Source organism: Sarcophilus harrisii, chromosome 4 (assembly GCF_902635505.1).
Source record: "Sarcophilus harrisii chromosome 4, mSarHar1.11, whole genome shotgun sequence".
NCBI lineage: Eukaryota > Metazoa > Chordata > Mammalia > Dasyuromorphia > Dasyuridae > Sarcophilus > Sarcophilus harrisii.
The window spans coordinates 178,126,608-178,140,825 of record NC_045429.1 but is presented as its reverse complement, the minus strand read 5'-3'; the positions used below and the strand labels follow the sequence as shown (position 1 = coordinate 178,140,825).

The 14,218-nt window shown below is 33.0% G+C and overlaps 1 pseudogene; it reads right to left on the bottom strand.

Annotated features, from left to right (window-relative positions):
* Positions 1-410: 410 nt before the first annotated feature.
* Positions 411-5,596, bottom strand: LOC100914840 (annotated as a pseudogene).
* Between the last annotated feature and the right edge of the window lie 8,622 nt (positions 5,597-14,218).

The window sequence follows — 14,218 nt, the reverse complement described above, 5'->3', positions numbered from 1 at the left end:
CACAAACATGGGCATCATCCCTCCTTATCCCAGGCAGTCAAGTTAAAAAACCTTCTCATTACGAAGAGTAACCTTAAATGGCAACTTGCCCAAAAATAATTTAAAGAAGAACTCAAAAAATATTTGAAAGAATCAAATGAGTTTGAGGAAAAACTAAAAAAAAAAAATGTTTTATCTATATGCACTTTAAGTTCACAGTCATGGTAGCATAGAATACCTAAATAAAAGAGAGCAGTCATACAAAATATAATATAATTCCTTGATATAGTAATATATACAATTCAAAATGAGTATACTATGATTACATCTAGGGTTTGTGCAACTACAAGGTAGTGGATATTGAAGGCATAGTCCTGTATATAACTGACTAGAAAGCTGCCACTTTCTATTTGTGTTTTTTCTTCATTTTCTTAATTAACTCTGCTTTTATAGCTATTTTTCGCAAAACTTGTAAAAATGAAATTATAATCATTGAACTGGGCATTCTGAGAATCAAGATGTTTAAACCTTTCAGTCTTTAAAACACTGTGCAACATTTACAATTTAGATTTACAAAGAAGATGGTCACAAATTTTCCAGCCTTGAAAACTTCCATTACTTTCCTGATCATCATTATAAGAAGTCTATTTTTCAAAGTTAACATGAGAAAATTCTGATTCTGGAGTGATGTGACTATTCCAATAAGTTTCATATGATTTCATTCCATTCATTAAATACTCACAAGGATTGAACATTGTGGCCTCAATGATAGAACCGTGTATCAGGTCATGAATTCCACTCACACAAGTTACATCGTTTGCAGTAAAACTATCTTTCATGTAGAACTGGTACATAATTGCTGGGTCAAGCTCACTAATCAGAATTTCCAGTATCTGATCTGGCTGATTAATAACCTAACTTTCTGGAAAATTTAAAGTATATTAAGTACCAGTGAACAGAATTCATATGCCCTATACAATATGTTGCTCCCGTTGGGAAAATTTCATTAAGGAATTCTAATTCTTTCTGGAAATTCTTCTACTGGTACTCTTGGTGGGACAATTTCATGAAATTATAATGAGATTAAAAGAAGCTTTGAATTGACTCACTGTATTCCTTGAAAGCTCCAACAGGCAGACTAGTGCTTATGGTAAGAGGTGAATACCACATGTCTTAAAAATTGAACGTCTCTTGGAGAGAAACATGCTATTCTCACTGAATACATAAGCTTCCTGCTTGTCAGTTTTTGTCACACTAATAATTTTGAAAATGCACATTCTCCAAAAGTTGTTCCACTAAAACCTTAGGATACTCTATCTGGCTGCTACTGGTAGAGCCAAACCTCCCAAAGCTACTTGGTCCCTTCAAAGAAATGTACAGTTCCTATCACTATGAGACAAGTGAGCAATCAACAATCCTCCAAAATCTATTAAAGTAAATTCTTCTACTGTCACTGTCACCTGCAACACTGTGGATTGTTCTTGCCATTTCTTTAAAGTTCAAGAGGCTTTGTTTTATTCCTGTCTTCTCTTCTTTGCTTTCATTACAAATTTACATCACTATTTTAAAAAAAATGGTAAAATTTTACTAGATTTTTTTCTTCTTTCATACAAAAGTTGAACATGAGTCTATTCAAAATAGAGGCAGATTCTGTTAGTCTCTTTTACTTCACTGCTTTCTATTACAAAGAAGAGTATAGAGTGAGTATTTATATTATCTGTCATACTGTGTAAGCCAAGAAAGCTTAAAAAAAGTCTTCCATTCCTTTAAATATCCAATTTTTCCTATAGAGGATTATATTCATTTTTGTGAAGTAGGTTATTCTTCATTGTAATCTCACCTTTTTAACACTCCATAATTTCATATCTCAAGTCCTTTGCTCCTTTAAAGTGATAGGTGCTAAGGCTTGTGTGATCCTGAACTGTAATTTCACAGTATTTGAAATATTTTCTCTTTGACCTGAGATCAAAGGAATTATAACATTCCTGGGAGTTTTCATTTTGGGATCGCCCTTAGAAGGTGTTTGGTGGATTTTTAAAAATTTCTATCTTTTGATTGTAGGATATTGGGGCAGTTTTTCTTGACAATTACTTGAAATATGAGATATAGACTCTCTCATCATGGTTTTCAGGCAACCCAATAATTCTTAAATTATCTCTCTTCAAATTCCATGTCAATTGTTTTTCATATGAGATAGTCCCTATTTTTTTTTATTTAAATTTTTTTGGCTTCGTTTTATTATTTCTTGATGTCTCATGGAATCATTAGCTTCTGCTTGCCCAATTACATTTGTTAAGGATTTATTTTCTCTAGTGAAATTTTGTATCCCTTTTCCATTTGGCCAATTTCATTTTAAGGTGTAATTTTCTTCAGTATTCTCTCTCTCTCTCTCTTTCTTTCTCTCTCTCTCTCTCTCTCTCTCTCTCTCTCACACACACACACACACACACACAAACTGTTGTCTTTCCATAATTTCCTTCTTTTGTTGTCATTTTTTCATCATTATTTATTTTTCTGATTATACATATATGCTCACTTTTTTAATACACATTTTTTTTGTGAGTTATTCTGAGAGAGAAGAATCAGAGCAAAAGGGAAAAAACCACGGGAGAAAAAAAAACACCAAAAAAGAAGTGAACACATGTGTTGACTTATATTCAATCTGCAGAGTTCTCTTTCTGGATGCAAAGGGCATTTTCTATCCAAAGTTTATTGGGATTGCCTTGGATCACTAAATCACTAAGAAAAACCAGGTCTTTCATAGCTTATCATTGCACAATCTTGTTACTGTGTACAATGTATTTCTGGTTCACACAGCATCAATTCATGTAAATGTTTCCAGGCCTTTCCAAAATCAGGTTGTTCATCATTTTTTATAAAACCATAATATTCCATTGCCTTCATATAACGCAACTTATTCAGCCATTCCCCAATTGATGGGCATCTACTCAATTTCCAATTCTTTGCTACCACAAAAAGAGCTGCTACACATATTTTTTACATGTGATTCCTTTTCCCTCCTTTATGATTTCCTTGGGATACAGACCCAGTAGTGGCACTGCTAGGTCAAAGGGTATGTACAGTTTTATAGCTCTTTGGACATAGTTCCAAATCTTTCTCTAGAATGGTTGGATCATTTCACAATTCGATCAACAATGCATTAGTGTCCAGTTTTCCCACATCCCCTCCAACATTTATCATTATCTTTTCCTGTCATCTTAACCAATCTGAGAGGTATGAAATGGTACCTCAGAGTTGTTTTAATTTGAATTTCTCTAATCACCAATGTATTAGAGCATTTTTCATATGACTATAGATGGCTTTAATTTCATCTTCTGAAAATTGTCTGTTCAACTCCTTTGACTGCTTATCAATTAATGAAGCTTTCATTGCTAATAAAATGTTTCCACTACCATACTTATTTTATTTTGAAAATAATTTCTTTTAGATCTTCCAGGAATTCTTGTTGTAATTTGTGTTCAATCTACATGTTTTTACAAGTTTGAAACTTGGCTTATAGCTATTTTGATTTTTGTTTTGTTTTGTTTTTTGCTTCTGAATTTGTGTCTTGATCTTTCCCATCACCATAATAACTTTTTTATGGTCATATTCTTTTTTGTTGTTTATCTATTTTTTTAGCCTATCTCTTGATGTGGAACTTTTTGTTAATGTTTAGAGGTATTGTCCCAAGCTTCAGACTTTTATACACTGCTGTTTCAGACCTAGTTCCAGGGATTTGGAAATTTTTTGGTGGTTCCAAGGTACTATATTTTAGGGGAAGACGTAATTACTATACTCTTGGGCCTAAAGATGATATTTTTCCTCAAGACCCTTACTTCTTAGGACTGAAAGTTATATTGCTCTTCATGTCTTCTGATCTCTTAGGACAGCAAGTACTTCTCCCTGCCCTGAAACATTAACCAAGAATTGAGTTTAGGTAATTGATTTGCCAAATGGCACCCTGCCCTATTTTCATAGTATAGGAGTACCCTGGACTTTTCTTTCTAATCATTTGTCCAATCCTCTTATTGACATTGATTTGAGAACTCCTGAAACTGCTCTTGCCATCTCCAAGATTCATCACTGGTTTTTCTATATGTCAGTTCTTGGCCACCACCTACCACAGTGCTAGAGATTTCTCTTTCTGAACTCCTTAGTTTTTTGGGGTGCTGGAAAATTTTCTCACCTTAATCTTTTGTTGGCTCTGCCACTCCAGAATTTGATTTCAGGCATATTTTAAAGTTTCTTTTGGAGGGGGAATGTTAGAAGAATGAATTTACTTACTTCCTTTTTTCCATCATCTTGGCTCTATCCTGAGAAGTCTCAAAGGGAATATTTTAAGCAAATTGTAAAATTCTTGTCATTTGATAGAAAAGTAGTTGTAGAAAACCTTCAAAACTTCAATTAATTTATATAAGAACTTCAATGTTTAAACATATAAGAAAAAAGCGAAAGATTTGAAGGAAAAAAAACTATTTCATATGCCTTTTGAAATCATCTATAATTGTTTTCCTTTCTGAGTGTTATCTGCTTTCCACATTTCCTTCTTTTATTCTCAAAGCAACTCAGATATGAAAATATACACAATTATTCATTTATATTGCACAAATATATGTATGTAGTGTTTGTGCATGTCTAGTTCTGAAGTGTGATTTCATCCATAGTGGAAATTCCTGTTGTAGAAATTCCCTTTTGTGACTTTCCTCAATAGTCTATATTCTTAGAGCTATAGCTAGGGAATTTAGAATTTATGTGACTTGTCCAGTCATAGAATCAGTATATGTAAGGGATTAGATATGATTTGGGGTCTACTTTGTGCAGCACTGGATGTAAAATTACTTTCTTTTTTTGGAATACCTCTTTGACTTTCTTAAAGAATCATTTTTATTCATTGTATTCAGGGTTTTTTCCTGTTTATTTATGTCCCCAACATTAATTTTTGAACTGGATCTTTTTTGCTAGGACCAGGGTCATCTCTCCATATATTTCATGTAGGACATATGACACTGGATAGATCTGTCACTTGTCTGCTGGATACTGCAGTTGTGAATGGGATATCTGGGAACTAAGCTTTATTCTCTGTCACCATCAATGGTATTTTCTTCTGCTCTTTGTGGTTCAACAAAATTCAGTCAATTTCTTGTTCCTCCTTTCACAATTCCCAACTAGAGATTAGCTTCATATTCCATATCATTCCATTCCATTCCTAATTTCAAGACTTTTGGTCTTGAGGATTTGCCTTTCCTATCCTCATGCCTCTGAAAACATATAATCTTCCTAAGAGATATATTAGATTTGTTACCCATAAGAATTCTGACAGGAGCCCTGGTTTAAATACTGAAGAATGCTGAGGTATACAAAATGCCTAGCTCTATCTCCCTGGGCAGTGATTCTTTGATAGTGACTCAGTCTCAGCTGTAGCTCTGGAAGCCCAGGGTAAAGATCCTACTGACTTCAATTACTCTTTATCTGATTTATTACTCAGATAGTGAGCAAGCAAGTTCCTGCTCTGATATATTTTAGGGTTTTGATAGTCTAGGGCAATTCTCAACTTGATGGTTAGGCTTACTGATGTTTGGCTATGGTCTTCTTGGTCACTATTTCCTATGATACCCATTTTTGCTTAAATGTTTGTGGAGAGAGCTGAACTCTTCTAGGACTTTTCACTTTGACATCTTAATGGGAAGTCCCAATGTTTACTTATAAAAATAAATTTATTTAAGACAAAGACCTATAACAGCATTAAAAGTATTCTTGAAAGTGGTTGGAAACATTTAAAGACATTTTAGGAAAGGAAATCAGAGTCATCCTTACCATCTATCATAGAGCATGTAGTTTTTAAAGTTCCAATGTCATTAAATTTGGGGTTGAGTTATGATGGTGAGCTCCTCCAGGGCTAAACTTTTCAGTATTCTTTCTTTAAGTTGGCTAGTTATTAAACTCTTGAACCAATAGGTTATGAAAGCTATAAAGAAAGAAGATGTCTGTTGACAAGTTCCAATAAATTGTCCAAATGAAGTGCACATTTTTTATATTCAGCATATCTCCAAATAATTATTTTCTTCTTTTAACCTTTAAATTGAATCAGCAGAGTATATTTTAAGTCCTCCAGAGTTAGGGAAGTATATATCCCTCCAAAACACCAGTAAGTTACTTCATAGTATTTGCAAGTATAGCAAATCAACATACTCGAAACTGAGAAATAAAATCATAATCCCCAAAGTTCCAGGTTTATATTTAGAATCCTTCAAGCCACTGCAATGAGATTCCAATGCACAACTTTTGGTCCATAATTAAAACTCTGGCTTTACATGGAAACCCAGATTACTCTTAAGAAAATCAGAATTTAGCTTATGTACTACTCCCCATAAAAAAATAATAACAGCTAAAATTTACATAGTGTTTTAATGTTTGCTAAATGATTTTACACACACTATGTATGCAATTATATCCTCACATCAACCTTGTGAAGTAGAATATTATTAATTTCTACATTTTACAAATGCTATAATTAAGGCTGGTCAAGATTAAGTGACTTGCCCAATGTCATAAAGTCTAAGAGGGGATTTGAATTCAGTTGTTCTATCTTCAAATATAGCATTTCATACTGCACCACCTAAATGCCAATGAATTAAAAAAAAAAAAAAAAAAAAAAAGGAAAAACATCCTTAGTTCTAAGGCAAACCTGCTCCTCTGAACTGTGAATCTGTCCCATTTTAAATAACCTTCATTTGATTACAAAGTTTTCTCTATTTCATTAATTCCTCTAACTAATGCAAGAATTCAGAGTTTTCTAGGAACTTTTCACTGACCTTTTCCTGCTTTCTTTTGCTATTATCTCTTAGATCATATTTCCTCTCTTCCTGGTTATCTCCATTTTTTTTTTTTTTACTGTCTCTATTCTTCCTTTTAAAGTTTAAGTTGAAGAATATAGTTCTGAATTTAAATAAAATATTTTTAATCAATCAACAAGCATTTATTGAGCATCTATTATGATCCAGATGTTGTGCTTGGTACTCAGTATATAAGTACAAAGATAAAATAATCCCTAGTCACAAAGACTTTACATATTAATGGGAATGATAACAAGTAGATTTTAAAAATATGTGCAGCATAAGTATAAGGTTAATAAATTCACATATATACAGAGTAGTTAAATACAAGCAAGTTTGCGATGTAAGCTAATATCAGAAGAAATTAGGAAAGTGTTTATATAGAAGATAATGTTTAGTGTTAAAAGGAGAAATATTCACAGATTGAATTCTTATCTTATAAAAAAGATAATTTTGCCACGGAATACCTATATACAAAGTACATAGGTATTAAGGGAATCTATAGCAGCTTCCTCATAGACATAACCTCTAAATGTATGATCATGTGAGATCTGGCTTTTATTTTCTGGTTGCTTAATTTTTTGGACCTATTTAATGCCTTATACTAGTCAATTTTTTCTAACTTGAAGCAAAAGCAGAGCTTGGATTCCCTTGGCCAACAATTTATTTAAATAATTACATTTAAATATGAATGCCTCTCATAGTTGATGTACTTGGGTGAAAAAAACAAAGCCAACTAACCATATTTTTTTAAGCCTTAGGGGTTGCATTGTCAGAAATGTCATTTCAAATCTGATACAGTACACCAAGCTATTTCATTATATTTCTCATTACTTGAATTTGAAAGACAAATAAAAACCTTTCCAAAAATTACCAATGCCTGCTTTTTTGAGAAAATGAAGATTTTAATTTGCCAAATGATATTTTTTATTTTAAACTTTCCAACCTAATATTTTCATGATAATGAGTCTATTAATCATAATTTTAAAATTATCAAAAGATTTTCCATCTTCTGCCCTTATTTTTTCCCATTTCCCTTTTTATTGCCCTTTAAAATTGACATCAATTGACCATTTATAATTTTGATAGATCTCAATGACATTATCTTCTAATCATTTTTAAACCTCAAGTTTTATATTTCTTTGAATTATCAGAGTACAAGTACTCCAGGGATAGAAAGAGAAACATTTTAAAAATCTGTTTTTTTTTTTGCAGTGATATTGATGAAAGATGAGATCCAAATTCTGTAGGAAGAAAAAAATAACCATTTTCTTAAACAATTGTAAGGAACTATCTAAAATGTATAATATAAAGTATGTATCATTAAGGCATACCATGAATTCAGAAAAATTGTCAAATTATAATATAGGGACTAAGGTTGCCCTAAAAATGGGTTTTGAATTAGTCTTTACTGAACTAGAAAGTTAATGATGACTATGTTTTAAGAACTTTTTGAACCACTGATAAACTTTTATTTATCTACCCCCATCCCCAACTTTCAAAAAACATGAATTAGTCACCTTGCAGGGTGCTTTCTATTTACAATAATTATCAAATATTATCATTTACCATTCTTTAAAGTAAAATACTTTAGCCTAACTAATATTTTAGTATTATTATCTTTAGCATCACACATGTATGAAACATATATTACATGTAAGGTTCTGGAAGGATGGTAGAAGAAAGAATCAATGAACACTTATTAAGTGTCTATTATGTGCCAGTCAATGTTCTAAGCATTGGGTGGTGAAAGGGCAAAGTGTTCCCCTTCTCTCTTTGAACCAGTTTAGATACCAGTAGAACAGAATTTCTGTGTAGGGAAGTTAAAATGCCTATCTTCTTATAAGATTACTTTCTTTTTCTCCTCCTGTCTAAAACACCACAAAGTGCTTTACAAGGATCCTTCTTTCCATAACTTTAATTTTTCAAAAGCTACATATCAATTAATAAGCAGTTATTTTGCTTCCTTCCTCAATATTCCCCCCACACTGAGAAAGAAATAGAAAACCAAACTCTTGTAACAAGCATGTATAATCAAGCAAAATTAATTTCTTCATTGGTCATATCCAAAAATATATGTCTTATTCTGCATCTTAAATTCATCATTTCTCTCTCAGTTGATGATTTCATCATTGGTCCTCTGGAATCCTTTTCATTAATTTATCATGTGTTTAAATCAATATGAATTTCCAACAGTATTTAGTTGTGTTGGTCTTTTTGTCTTTTAATGTTAACGATCCCCTAAGCATAAGGTATGTCACACCAAAATTTTGGCACTGCTATTTTCCTAGTGAGGAAGAGATAAGAAATCCTTTGGTCAAACTCATAAATGGTTATTCTGGTACTAGGGTAAATATCACAAAGCAGTACACGCAGTACACACACACACACACACACAAATGCTTTAAAATAAGCTTTCTGAGACAAATATAACTGGTTACTGACAGAGGAAAGAAGGTGGTAAAACCTTGAAAGAAGTTACAGCTCTCTAGTTATGTTTCTCTAGGTAGGGAAAGACTCTAGTGTAATACCCTATTGAGGGAAGACAAAAACTCCTAAACAGAGACAGCAGGTTGTTGACAGCAGGTCTTAGGACATTACTAGGATTCCACAATAGATATTAAGGGTAGGGAATGAAGGGAGGACAGATCAAACAAGCTAGAAAGGAATTTGAAGGACTTGGTATTTCATGACTAATGCATACTAACTTTCACATTTATAAATAGCTTTTGGACAAATTCATAATATGCATATTTTTTGATTCCTTGGTCCAATAGGTAGGTAGTCTCAGCACCCCAATGTGTAATAGATGTGGAATCAGGAATTAAGATGCCTTAATTAAGTGCAGTTGCATCAAATGACTCTAGCCAATACTATTGTGCTATTGTGACAGTCAACCATCTATGATGGTTTCTTTTCTTCTGCATCCCTTACTTTGTACCCATCCTTCAACAATGAAATTCCTGACTTCGTAATAATATTTACCATTTATCTAGTCCTTTGACTTTTATAAATCATCTTACATCATTTTTTCACAGCTGTAATCATGGATCTTTGATATATCTCATTTGTTCACCAATTGAACAATTTTAACAGCCCCATTTTACAGCTGTGGAAACTATGATCTAGAGAAGTTGTCATGATCAAACAGTTAATAATGCTAGAGATCATAATCAAACTCAAGCCTCTTCAAAGACCCTTCCACTAAACCATCCTACTTTATGCAATTACAAATGACTTCAGATAAGCCATGTAAACTTACACTCCTCAATTTCTTCATCTGTGAAAGATGAGATTGCCATTTACTATATGATCCCAGAGTTTCATTCCAAATCTAGAATTTAAGTGAATTTAAATCTTTTCCATTCAAATATAAGCTTTTTAATTTATTTTGTTAGGAATATAATGTGTTTCATTATTGTTGCTATTATTATTATTATTATTATTATTATTATTAGTGCGATCCAACTCAAAAAAATATTTTTGAAATTGCAGTCTATTTCATCTGAAAAATCCCTTCAGAGATTATCTTTGTTTTAATCATCTAGTTCATTATTAAATAAAATTTCTGGAGTTTATATGAAGTGAATATTTTAGTTATCTTAGTATTTTCATCTTTTATGTTTCAGATTTTAGTAATTCCTTGATTATAGCTCTTATTTCACCCCAACCTATATTGAAGTAAAGTTATAAAATGATTTCACATAATTGCACTGCACTTGTCTTCAATATGCTGTTGTGCAACATAGACCTTAGATTTTAGATTTCAGTAAAGGAGGGAAAAGGCAGAAAAAAAGAAAAAAAAATTGGTGCTGGTAAATGTTTAACAACTAGTTCTATGGGGGTGGGAGAAGGTATATATATATGACACATTTATAGATTTAATTTGAATTGTGAACATATTTTCCATCATTTGCTTATGTCTAGAAAATTAACAATAAATAAAGCCCGTATGCGTTGCCAAATTCTAAAGTGTAAATACATTCACTGAAAATTTAACAATGAGTTCCTGGGAATGAGAATGAGTTAGTATAATCTGTTTCCAAGTTTGTATTGATATAGAGTTGGCATTTTTTCAGTTGTTTAAGAGTGACTTTTCATGACCCCATTTGGAATTTCTTAGCAAAGTTATTGGAGAGTTTGACACATACTTCTGCTCATTTTACAGATTTGGAAACTGAGGCAAACAGGGCTAAATAATTGCACAGGGTCACACAACTAATAAATGGCTGAGGCTGGATTTGAATTCAGGAAGATGAGTTTTATTGAGTCCAGATCTACTGTTTTATCCACTGTGCCACCTGGTTGCCTTTTGATGTAATATTAGAGGATTTAAGAACATTTCATACCTTCAGTCCATTTCATGAGCACTCATGCTTCACTCACTTCAGTAGTTAGAACTTAAAGCAGCCAAGAGGTAGATTATTAATATTTCTCATTTATTCTATTGTTTCTTGTCTTCTTAAATACCTAAACATGAAGGAGAGCCATTATCAAGCTAATCATCACAACAGTTTTGAATAGGGCCAGCCTGGGGTACTAAAGTAATCAGTGGTATCATCAGAGCCCAATTTGCCATTGTTTCAAGGGTGCATCTAAGGGCACAGGCAGTGTTCCACATAACTCTGACTGATGCTACCCTACTTTGCCTTTATCTCTTTGTCACAGTTTGAACATTGTGGTGAATTTTGAGAAACTTATTATTTTTACCATTATCATTATAATAATGATTGTTATTATAGAATTACTATTAATTATTTTCAGTCCTGGCCTTCCCTCACTTGGCCCATATCTCACAGCTATCCAAATGCTAGCTCTAATGAAACACACATTGGCTAATTTGAATCTATTTTTTCAATAAATGTAAACCAAAAAGGAAAACTGGAAAATATTCAAAGAAGGAGAATTCAACACTGTGAAGAAACAAACCCTATATCAGTGGGTGGCCAGAGCTCATGGGAAGACAGTAGCATCTGTGGTAGGAATTTGACAGGAGTTCCTTAGTAGATAATCAATTCTTTGACATTCTAGTCTATTTAGGGAAGCAAGTGTGGCATGTGAGGTAGGGGGGTCAGAGGAGGGAGGTTTCATTAGCACAAAGGTCACTGCTATGGGGCACACATTTTTATAAGATGCTACAGCTAATTGTAAGGCTGTTAGACTGTACTTTTTGCCAACTGTCAGCTTTTTTGCTTTAATGAGACAGCCTGTCTTCACAGCTCGCTAGCCAGTGCTGGGAGCATTGTGGTGATCACCCCTTCTGTGGCAACAAAGCTTGAGTTTAAGGAAAATAAATTATATTAAGGTCAAGGAAATAATATTTGTTGTTTCATAAGCAAGTTAAACTTGCTATTTCAGCTTGTGAGGAGAAAAAAAACTGCATAATTCTTTACTAGTTAACAAACTCTTAAAATTTTATTTTCTTTAATTTTTTATGACAAAGATTTGTAGATCATATCCTCTGAAAACTTGACATAAAGATGAGAGTGCAAGATTTAGAACAAAACATGGGTGGACACTTCCCTTCCAGTGGGTTATACTGTCTGCTGGAGCCAGTGCAGAGCAGAACCAAGATGATAGAAAAAAAAAAAAAAACAAAAAAACAGTGACTTGTCTAAGCTCTCCCCCAAAACCTCCAAATTCCTTTAAATAATACCATTTTAAAATTCCTGAACTAGCAGAACACATACAAGGATGATGAGGTAAAAATAATTTTCCAGCTCAAAACCACTTGGAATGAAAGCAGGAAAGATCTGCCCACCTAGATGAGCATGGAATACAGTCCAGTGCAGACCACACTAACATAAACCAGATCCCAGAAAATCAGGGACAGGTCTTGGCATTAAGATTTCATAAGAGATTCCAAGTTTGTTTTGATGTAGGGTTGACAAAATGGAATTTTGAGATTCTAGATGGGCATCATAAGGTGTCACAAAAGAATTTGCAGCCTTAGATCCATCTGCAAATCAAGGGTTAAAGTTATTAGCTTATTATAATTGTAACACCAATTAAAATGATCTAATTTTCAAAAGAAGTTAGCAAAGAACTAGGAGCAAGAAGATAAATTTATAGGGAAAAGTTAGAGAGACTAGATGCTTCATATTATAGCTTAAAAGTGGACCAGGCCACTTAGAGGAGTGGTCTGGTTCTGATTTTCTGGTCAGTTGCATTATCCATTATTCTCTGGGCAGAGCTCACTTGGGGAATCTTGTGGAGTGTGTTTTTAGTCCTGAAATGTCAATAAGTCAAGTGGCAAACACCCAATTTTGTTCTGCATTTATGTCAACTCTTAAGCATCTTATCACCATTGCTCATTAGGCTTAGAAACTCTTCTGTCACTAGCAGACTGTTATCTGACAGTCAACAATATCTGTGGCCTTATCATCTAGGTAACATGGAGTAAACTAGGTCAGGATAACCTAAGGGAAGAAATATATCATTTTTAATCACATCATTCCCAAGACTAGATGGTCTTAGTGCTATTGCTACATCTTCCTAGGAGCTGCACTACACCACTGAGAGTCATTGAATCTGCAAATTGAATCTGAAAATAAAAATCTTCAATAGAAAAGTAGAATTTTAAAAATAGAAAAAGAAACAAAAAAGATAACTGAAGAAAATTATACATTTAAAAACTAGAATGGGGCAAATGGAAGTTAGTGACTCTGAGAGACAGCAAGAATCAGTCAAACAAGCTAAAAATAATGAAAACATGGAAGAAAATGTGAAATACAGCATTGGAAAAATAGATGACTTGGAAAATAGGTCCATAAGAGACCTTAAAAATTACTGGCCTATCTGAAAGCCATGACCAAAAAAAGAGTCTGGATAGAATTCTTCAAGAGATCATTAGGAAACATTCTCCAATATTCCAGAAAAAGAGGAGGAAATATATGGGAAGAGTCCATCAATTATCTTCATAAAGAGATTCCACAAGAAAACTCCAAGGAACATTGTTGTAAAACTCCAGAAATACAATCTCAAGGTAAACAGGAGAAAAAGTTCCTACTCTGAACTACTAGACAAAAATAATTCAAATATGAAGGAGAAACAGTTAGAATTACCCAGAATCTGGCAATTTCTACAATAAAAGATCAGAGGGTCTGGAATACCATATTCTGAAAGGCAAAGGACCTAAGGTTACAACCAAGAATTAATTATCCAGCAAGACTCAGCATCATCTTTCAGGGAAAGTGATGAATCTTCAATGAAGTAAGAGACTTTTAATCAATTTTATTGAAAAAAAAAATCAGAACTAAAGAGAAAATCTGACCTACAAAATACAGGACTCAAAAGAAGCATAGAAAGGTAAACATAGAGAGATAGGTAGATAGATAGATAGATCTTTGAAAGTTAAACTCTTTACATCTCTAGATCAGAAAATGATATATACAACACTTGAGAAC